Below are 10,593 nucleotides of genomic sequence, written 5' to 3'. Positions count from 1 at the left end.
TATAAGTATAAAAAAGTGACTTTTAATTTATGTTAAAAAGAATAGATAATTTTATTATTTAATAATTGAGTGACCATTTGAATAATGAAGTCTGTTAAGTTAAATATTATGTTGCATTTATTAAAAGAACTAGTGTACTTGCCCGCGCTTTGCGCGATCGAGAAAGAATTTGTTTTACACATATAAGAATCATAGATTTAATGAAAGAAAAATAAAAGATACAAAAAGTTTGACGTAAATAAATATAAATATAGATAATCTCCCCATTTTGTTTAAAGTATTTATTTCTTCCAAGGAAATAAAATTTTACAGATAAAAGCACAAAAAGTAAACACATGCTAATAAGCATAACAATTGTAGATTTGCTCAAAAGTAAGAGAAATATATGAAGAAGAAAAAAACGAAAAAAGGTATAAAAGCATAACATATTTTTATATCTTAAACCTCTCTGAGAATATTGACTTGATACCCAAAAAAAAAAATAACAAAAAACAAAAATATTAAAATTTCAAAAAGATTACAAATCGAAAAGTACAAAGTAAAGCAATTTAAGAAAATTAATGATATTTACAGGTCGATCAATAAAACATTAAGGAATATTTTTTACGCCAACCATTTTTTCTTCTTTAATGCACAAAGATATTGAATACATTGTCCATAAAAAAATTATGAACACACATGCTTGTTAGCCGTGATGCTCTCTTTGAGCACATCGATCTGAAATTAAAAAAAAAATTACAAAAAGTTTATAGGAATGGATACCTCAATATCTGCAAATATTTTATAGTTATAGACTGTCAATTTTTTTTTCTGATGATTTAAAATTTAAAAAACAAACTCGCGTGTAGTTGTGCAAGGGGAAGAGATCGGTAGGAATAAAAATCACATGGGAGTTTTAAGAGTTATGGTAGCTTTTGTTTAGTCATTCTTTTATATTGATCCCTTTTCGAATCTTAATAACATTTAGAATTTGTTGATTTGGTAGATCCTATAACAACAGATATACACCAACCCATAAATCTGTCAAAAAAAAATTCAATCCAACCCTAATCGCATGTCACCAAATAAAATAAAAACTCATCTCAATTAGAGTTAAAACCAAACTTCTAAAAAGAAGAAAAGCAGCAATTGGACAATTGAACACTTTAGTTAAAAGGGAAAAAAATATACTCCTCCCGTCTCAAATTATGTGAATAATTTGGCTTTTATGTTGGATTAAATCAACTAAGTATTATAAAATTGAAATATAGATATCTTCTCATGTCATACGGCAAGATGTAGTTTAAAACTAAAATATTGATCAAACTTTACATAATTTAACTCTTCAGAAGCAAAAAATATCACATAAATTGGGATAGAGGAACTATACCTTTTCTAGTTTCTAATAGTTTTTAGAACAATCTTGTATTCGATGGTGTAATAATATTCATACCAAATTATTGCTAAAACTCTCGTGAATCTTCTTCTGCAATCAAGACATGAAAGCCAAAGACCCGTTAGCTTACCCCAATCAAATAAGTCAGGTTTTACAATCAGAGAGAGCAATAGTTATTATAAATAAAGATGGGAAGAAGATGATGAATGACAAAGAAATATAGAAATTTAAACTGACGAAAATTATAGACTCAGCCATACATAAAACGTATGAGTTATGGAGGAAAAATTCTTATAATTAAGTATTATGTTTTCCACATACACACGTAAAGAAAAAAAGATAGCGGAATAACACTTCATAGAGACAAAAACAGTAAGAGTATCTTTTAGAAAGGAAGAGAAAATGTGGACCTGGGAAATAAGAAACCCGGAAACTTTGAAGCTTCTTGTAACAGTAAATCGTGGGTTCATATGCTGGAAACTTCCAAACTTCCTCCCCATTTAATAATGCAATTATTTCCTCCTCTTTTAATCATGTAATTATTTAGCCACTTTTAGATTTTTAAAAAACAGAAAATTAGGAGAAAAATGCAAAAAAATCACAAAAAAAAAAAAATAGTAATGGAGATCATAAAGAGGTGTCACATCACCTTGTCTATGCCTAGCTTTATATTATATATAGATTAGTCATATATTCATTATTTCATTTGGTTTAGATGCTATTTTAATCACCAATTCATATTCATTGTAACATTTTAACTAGAAAACTTTTCCGTGGAAACAACCGTTTATTTTTATCTTTTGCAGGCAAACGGTCCTTCAACAGAAGAACCGGGCGGTTCGACAAACAGTAACGGTTCAGTGGTTTTTTTTTTTTTTTTTTTTTTTTCTCATCTTATTGAACTCTTTTTTTTTTTTTGCTGATGATTTTTCAATGCATTCACTTCCTCCAAGAAACCCAGGTTCACTTTGTGAAGGCAACGTACAATAACGCCACTACATTTGAAACCCCCGAACTCAAAATTACCAATTTACATGAGAAATGGCCTTGTTGAAGAAGTTCAAAAGGTGTTTGATGAAATGCCTGAAAGAAACACAGTCACATGAAAGGCAATGATTAGAGGGTATTTTCAAAATGGGAATGTTAAAGGGAGCTGTGTTTTTTTTTTTAGTTTGTACAATGAAATGCTGTGTCGTGATTTGTTTTCATATAACACTATGATTTCAGGTTTGATGCAGTCTGAGAATGTAGAAGGTGCTAAAGAGATTTTTTTAATCTACGGATTTTTGGATGAAGCACTTGAAATATTTCCTTGTATGCCTTTAAAAGATGTAGTTTCTTGGAATCTTATAATTGCTGGTTTAGTGAATACACAAACATGGAATATTGGCTGGAGAACTATTCAGGCAGATGAGTGAACCGGATGTCATGTCAGAGTGGAGCTAGAATTTCAACTTTATGGGTTCTGAGTTTAGAACGACAACCTCAAGTGATAATAACTGGGTTCTAAATGTAATATTTGTACATATTTAATGAATTTCTTAACACAAACACACAATTTGAGCAAAAGATACTGGTTCGCCTGAAACCATATCCAAACTTCTAGCTTCGCGCCTGGTCATATGTTGGACTATTATGATGAAGGGGTTGATTAGTGCAGGAAATATTGTTGAGGCAAGAGCATGTTTTGACAGCATGGAAATAAGGGATAGAATACTATCATGGCTGGATATTTAGAAAAAGGATGGGTTAAAATTGCATTAAGTTAATGCCTATGAGGGATTATGACTCTTGGAATGAAATGATAAATGGGTTGGTGGATAATGCGCAAATACTTGAAGCTATTAGGCTTTTTAGTGAGATGCAGCAGAAAACAGGAAAATTGTGCAATTCTGCCTTGTTGGGATTTAGAATGAGTGGATTAGTGAATGAAGCTCACGCATTTCTAGAGAAAACTCCGTTTGGTGATTTTGTATCACAGACTAATGTAGTTATAGGGCATTCTAAATAGGGTGATATAGGAAGTGCCTTAAAGCTTTTCTGATGCCATATCGTGATACAACTGCGTGGAATGCTACAATATTTGGACTAGAAGAAAATGACAATGGCAAAGATGCAATCAAATTGAATTGTTTATTAGAATGAAAGAGGAAGGAGTATTACTGGATGGAGCTACTCTGACAAGTATAGTTACTGTAAGCTCAAACTTACCATCTCTAAATTTGGGGAAACAAGCTCATACTGAAGTTACTAAAAGAGGAATTAGTTGTTTTACATCAGTTTCTGGTGCGATAGTCAACATGTATTTTAGGAGTGGGATGGATTTTGCATTGCTTGAATTATCTAACATTACGAATCGAATGGTCATTTCTTAGAATTCTGTAATATGTGGATTAGCTAGATGGTCAAAGAGCTTTAAAGGTATTTCCGGATTTCAGAAAATGAGTTTAACAGATGTACAGCAGAACCAAATTTCTTCACGGACTGGTGGAGCAGAGTAGACATTACTTTGACATTATGAAAAACAAATACTTCCTTCAGCCAAACAATTGACCATTATACATATATTATTGATTTTCTTGGTAGGTTTGGACTTATAGAGGAGGCAGTCAATACTTTGCAACATATGAAAGCAGATGGACTAGATGTTGCGGGAAGTGTTTGAGGATCATTACTTGGGCCATGTTGAACAACTTTGAAGTGGCTGAAATTGCTGTGAAGAGGATCCTAGAGCTGGAACCTTGTAATTGCGGTATGTACATGATTAGGGCTGAAATATATCTAGCTTGCGTGCTGAAAGTAGATGCTATAAGAAGTTGGACTCAAATGAAGGAGAGGATAGTAAAGAAGCAACCAGGTTGTAGTTGGATTGCATCAAGCAACAACGATTGAATCAAGCAAGAGTGGAAATGTTTTTCATGCTGGAGATAGAAAACATCCTAAGTTTTGTGATGTTGCTCATGTTCTGCAGTTGATGTACATGGAGATGGAGATTCAAAGTGTTGAACTAAATCCGAACGCATCTTAGCATACAAAGTTGAATGGTTCTTCTGATCATATTAGGCGGTATGGCACTTTGAGGATCTTGGTGCTAGGATTTGTGATATATTCCTCATCAAATGTGCATCCTTTGCCTTCCAAAGTGAATTTTGAGAGGGTCTTTCGTAACTTGATGGTAAATTTCTTCAGAAATTTGACAAATATTTTCTTCAAGACTGTTTTCTTTACACATCATAGCGCAACTTTCAGTCTTTTGCACGAATTTCTAACATTGACAGGTTACTGTTCAGGCTGATATCGAGATCTAATCCATGGAATAAGGTATTTACATTGTTGTAATTCTGGCCGGTACCTATTTGTAAATGTTGAACTTTGATCGCCAAGAAAGAAACACTACATAATGAAACTTGACAAACGAGTCTTAATTTCGTATCCTCTATTAGCTGTGGAAAGGAAACTCAAAGTAACATTACTTACTTATTACTCTACTATGTGAAAAAGAAACTCAATATTATAGCACTGCGTATAAAAATGTAAAATTTGATCCTTTTGGCAAGAAGAAAAAACTTAGTTCCAATGTAATTTTAGCATAACAAGATCTTTACATCGAGTAGAAGAGCTTCTAATTTGGTAACATGAATAATGAACTCATACCATAACATATCAAATGAAAAAAAAAAAAGAATCAATGTAAGTGAGCTTGGAATTCTCAACTTGTTCAGAAGTGTTCTATGCAACTCAGTTTTTTTTCTTAATCATATCAACTACGTGTTGTACTGTCAAATAAAGACTGATCAAACTAATGCTTCCTTCTTTCTTTCTTCTAATTCTTGCTAGGAGCCTAATTCATCAGTAGTTGGCATCTCATAGCGGCAAATAGGGCAACAATGACTCTTCTCTAACCAGGTTGTAATACATTCTCCATGAAACATATGCGAGCAAGGCATGCGCAAAATCTTCCTCTCCTTGCCAAACTCTTCAAAACAGATCACACAGTCATCATCTGTACATTGATGATCTTCATCATTCTCCATTCTCTCTGGCAACCCCATGATAGATGACTTACTAGCAGGTACCATCCCATCATTGAAGCGCGATGTTGATTCTTCTAGCAAATCCCTCTCATCAAGGAAATGGTCAATAGCTAAAGATACATTAACATACACCTTTAAGTTTTGGCGACCCTTGTTTGACTCATCCTCAACAAGTTCATGTACCGTGCTTATCATATCACGGATGACCAGGTGGCGATAATTCCGATCAAACTCCTGGCCCCAATTCTCGAGATGGAATTGCATGAAATGGTAGAACGTGTCGTATACCATGTATATGGAAGGGTGAATTTTGAGATCACGAAGTGATTTGATATGAGTTTGATGGTGTACCACTGATGGTGTATACCAATATTGTTCATCAGTACGAAGGTGAAAGTGAAAGGCTAAAAGGGGTAAAGAAGAAGAAGAAAAATTAGTATCATTGTTATTATTGTTTGGTGATACTATTGTTAGGCCTGCAACAGAGTAGGGATGCTGGTATTCGAAAGAAGCCTCCATATTCAGTGGTCTCAACATAATAGCTAGTCATATAGTATGTAATTATAAAGTAGAAGCAAATCCTCGACCAACTGACCTTAGGATTTTGATATGAAAAAGGTTGCTGAATTCTGATAAAATTATGCCCCAAGAAACCAAGTAAATTGGAATAGGGTAAATTACGTGTGTATATATATATATATATAATATATTAAGGAGAAATATTTACGAAACGTGACAATAGTTTTCTATTTACAAAACATAACATTACAAACCCTATAACAAACATACTTTAAAAAAAAAAAAAAAAAAAAAATTTTTTTTTTTGCTAAAAAATTTATGAAAGTTGTATGAAATGTGTATATGTCACTCAAGGCTTAAAATGTTCGCTCAAAATTTAGTGTATGAAAACTATATGAAATGTGTATATCTCGTTCAAGGCTTAAAAAATCACCTCAAAATTGTATGTATGAAAACGGTATGAAATTTGTATCTCGCTCAAGGCTTAGAATTTCGCTCACATTTTCGTGTATAAAGTTCATGTTAGATTTCTCTAAAATTAATATAACTACAACAACATTGTATACAACTTTGATACAACATTCAAGACTTAAAATAATCGTTTAAATTTTTGTGTATGAAATGTGTATATCTTGCTCAAGGCTTAAAATTCGCTCAAAATTGTGTATGAAAAAAGTATGAAATGTGTATATCTCGATCAAGACTTAAACATTACGCTCAAATTTTATGTATGAGAATGGTATAAAATGTGTATATCTCGCTCAAGACTTAAAATTTCATTCATATTTTGTGTATGAAAAACTATATTAAAATTTTCGCTTACTCATACACATTTCATACATTTTTCATACACAAAAATTTGAGGTAATTTTTTAAGCCTTTGAGCAAAAGAAAAAAAAATAAAAGAAATAATTTTTTTTTTTTTTTTAAGTTTAAATATTTTTTTTAATTTTAAAATTATTTTTTGAAAATAAAATTAAAAAACAAAAAATATATGAAAAATCCGTCATGTTTCGTAAAATATCGTTATGTTTTGTAAATAAGGAAAATTGTCATCACGTTTCGTAAATATTTCTCTTTAATATATATATATATATATATATATATAGTTTTCCCATTGGAATACCTTTTCCTTTTAGAAGAAGGATTATTAATTGTAAGTAATTTAAAAATAAGGAAAGCGATTAAGATAGCATATATGACGACGTATCTACCCAATCAACTGACCGTGTGGCTGTTGTAGAAACAAGGGAATCCGTCAGACACCAACAGAATGTTATTTTTTATTCTTCCAAATTTAGTGCTCCAATTAATAGTGGGTTAAATGATGAGTTGTTCAGACAAATACTTCTATGATTGTTAAGGCTAGGGAGAATAGCAATTTTAGTCTAGCAATTTTATTCCTTGAGTTATAATTATATTTCAGTTTTGATGCTTGCGTAATTTGACTGAGAATATTTAACCTTCAATTAATATAAACATATGATTTTAGAACTAACAGAAGTTAAATAACTTAAAAGGACTAATGTTTTAAAATGTTCGAAAAATGAAAAAACAAAACAAAAGAGAAGGTTAATTAGGTCAAATGCTTTTTCCACTCGGGCTCCTAATACATTTTACACTATGGCTTCTAGCTTTATGAATGAAGAAATTTTTGACACGGACTCTCCCTTTTGTGAATCTTACACGACGTGAATCGAAATTGATCAGGCCAGTGGGTATTGATTGTAGAGTCAGTTATACCAAAAAAGAAAAAAATTCCATTTCATCAAATTAATAATCAAGCGTATCTGCAAGTCTACAACAATAATCTAACATCGACAAGCTTCGCCTCCATTTATTTTTCTCATCGGTCGGAATTAATCAGCATAAGCAAGAATATTTGGCAAAGATTGTTAGCAGCATATTTATTTTGGGGCCTCACAATTCCATTCAGTATACTACACGAAGTTAGTAGGTTTGCAACCTACGCATTTTTTGATTCACTTAAATGCCCTCAACAACATTACTAAAACACAAAAAGTAAAGGGACTTTTCAGTCTTTTAATGGAAAAGTAAATCAATTGATTGAATTCGAAATATTCTGAATATATCGTGATCGGTATTGATTTTTTTTTAATTTTGCAACTGAGAAAAGCTTAACTAAGCCATGAGAACTTAGTAGATTTGCATCTGTCCATCTCAAGTTGAACAGATTATGTAACAAAAAGCCAAATCCAACTTTGAGTTTTGTTGAACTTCTTGATGTCATCATCTCTGAAATCAGCTTGGCCGCCAATCTAGGGAGTTTTGGGTTATTGTGATACAGGGAGAGAGAAATGAAATTGGTATTTTTTTCCTTTTTATGAAATGACAAAATACTCCTTAATTTAATGTGCTGGAAAAAAAAAAGAGTAAGAGTATTTAAGTGAATCATGTTATGAAATATTATGTGTATTGTGGTGGATGTCCATAACTCCTAAGAAGTTACTCCCACTACTTTCTCCATGATGTAGCTATTAAATCTCCCATCTTCTATCTTCATTATGTAAATATTAATTCCCCCACCTCCATGATCTTCCTCCATCACCTTTGTATACGGTAAAAACCGGATACGGGACAAATCGGGGATCGAAGCCGGAGGAAGGAACGAAGATGTGGTGGCGCTACCGTTCGCTCTTGACCGGGGTAATGCTTAGGCCGGAGCTGGGCACGAGCATCGGCAGGCCGGCCTTCGACATCGTTAGAACGGCCGAGCCCGATGACCGGAGCATTCGTCTCTGTTGGTCCGAGCGGCCGTGGTCCGAGTGACCGGTGTATGCGGGTCACGCGCCAGTAGCGTCCTGCCATAGTCAGCTACCTACTTTGCGTGTGTCAGACGGCGCCGTCAGTCAAATCCCACCAAATCCGTGCAGAGCTGTCCTAGTTCCTATTATTTTATTAATTCCCATTGTATGAGAACTAATGGAGGGGGCACTATAAATAGGGCAGATCCTCCTCCTTTAGAGGGGTTGGCTCCTTTTATTCTCCAAGAACACATGTAATAGAAGAATCATATATACAATCTCTCTCTCATTCGATTCGGCCAAGGCCATCTCTTTTATTGTTGTTGTTTTCCTTCATCAAGCATCATATATTGTTCATAAACGTTTGTAACCCTAGCAACTACTATCACTAGTCGTTTTATTAAGGGGTCCTCTAATCTTTATTTCCTTTATCTAACACAAGTCAAGAACAAAGCACATATCCTATACCCACTTATAAATTTAATTGATTATCCGAATCCGGGGTAAACAGTTTGGCGCCCACCGTGGGGCTAGGATAATAGTGGTCTTTGGCCTTGATTTCTACCATATCCGTCGAAACCAAAAAACTCCCTCCCCGTCTCTGTGAAAACGGTCCAAATGACTGACGTCGAACAATCCGGTCATGTCAATAATACCGAAATCGTGGCGGAAAACGAGGGGAGCAGACTGCGGGCATTGCCAAACCCCGCTGATCCGAACCCCGTTGATTCAAGGAAAGGACTCAACCGGCAAAATACCGTAGATCAAGAGAATTCCGCTCCACCGGCTACTGATCCTCTAAACACTCACCATTCCGTTACGTTATCCCGGGATCGGGTCCGGAGAGAACCGGATGCACCAAACGACGGCATTAACTTGCGCTTAATCTTCGAAATGCTGCAGGAGCAAAGGGCGGCAATCGCCGAGCAAGGGCTAGCGATTGCTCAACTGCAGAGTGGAAAGGGTGAAGCAGGGCCGGTAAAGTCAAAGGGTACGATTGAAACCGGAAGAAACGGAGAACGAATGATCGAGAGTGACGGCTCCGGGGCCGGCTCCTCAACTGAGGTCCTAAAAATGCTCGAGACCTTGGCGAAACGGGTGGATTCGACCGAGAAGAGGGTCGAGACGTACAATTCTCGTGTGGACCAGATACCGGGGGCTCCACCTCTACTGAAGGGGCCGAATTCGAAAAGGTACATCCAAAGGCCTTTTCCACCAAGTGCGGCCCCGAAACTGATCCCGAAGAGGTTCAAAATGCCCGACATACAGAAGTATGACGGAACCACGGACCCACACGAGCACGTGACCTCATATACTTGTGCCATAAAAGGCAATGATATGGAAGAAGATGAGATCGAGTCGGTGTTGTTGAAGAAATTTGGGGAAACTCTGTCGAAGGGAGCGTTGACGTGGTACGACTATCTACCAGAGCATTCGATCACTTCTTTCGAAATGCTCGCCGATGCGTTCCTAAAGGCACATGCCGGTGCGATAATGGTACAGGCCCGTAAGGCCGATATCTTCCGGATAACTCAAAGGGACTGTGAGCTACTACGAGAGTTCGTCACCCGGTTCCAGAGGGAACGGATGGAACTCCCCCCGGTGCCAGAAGAATGGGCCGCACAAGCTTTCACAAAAGGGTTCAACATGCTAAGTTCAGTTGCCTCAGCCAAATTGAAAGAAAGTTTGCTAGAATACGAGGCCGTAACATGGGCCGACGTCCACAATCGGTATGAGTCGAAGATTCGGGTGGAGGATGATCAAGTCGAGCTCCCACCGGTAAGGGTCAAAGTAAATAGAGGTTTCGAGGCACCGAGGAAGGGATACGAAACGAAGTCCGGATCATCGAAAGAGAGGTTTCGGCCATATCCCCATTCGGAGAGACAAAGCATCAGGTCGG

At 35.6% G+C, this 10,593-nt stretch overlaps 1 pseudogene; it reads left to right on the top strand.

The window, feature by feature from the left end:
* The first annotated feature begins 1,995 nt into the window (after positions 1-1,995).
* Positions 1,996-5,345, top strand: LOC132611620 (pentatricopeptide repeat-containing protein At4g02750-like; annotated as a pseudogene).
* The last annotated feature ends 5,248 nt before the right edge of the window (positions 5,346-10,593 follow it).

This window comes from Lycium barbarum, chromosome 9, assembly GCF_019175385.1.
Source record: "Lycium barbarum isolate Lr01 chromosome 9, ASM1917538v2, whole genome shotgun sequence".
Taxonomy (NCBI): domain Eukaryota; kingdom Viridiplantae; phylum Streptophyta; class Magnoliopsida; order Solanales; family Solanaceae; genus Lycium; species Lycium barbarum.
Note: the sequence above shows the minus strand (reverse complement) of the source record. Positions and strands in the feature narration are given on the sequence as shown.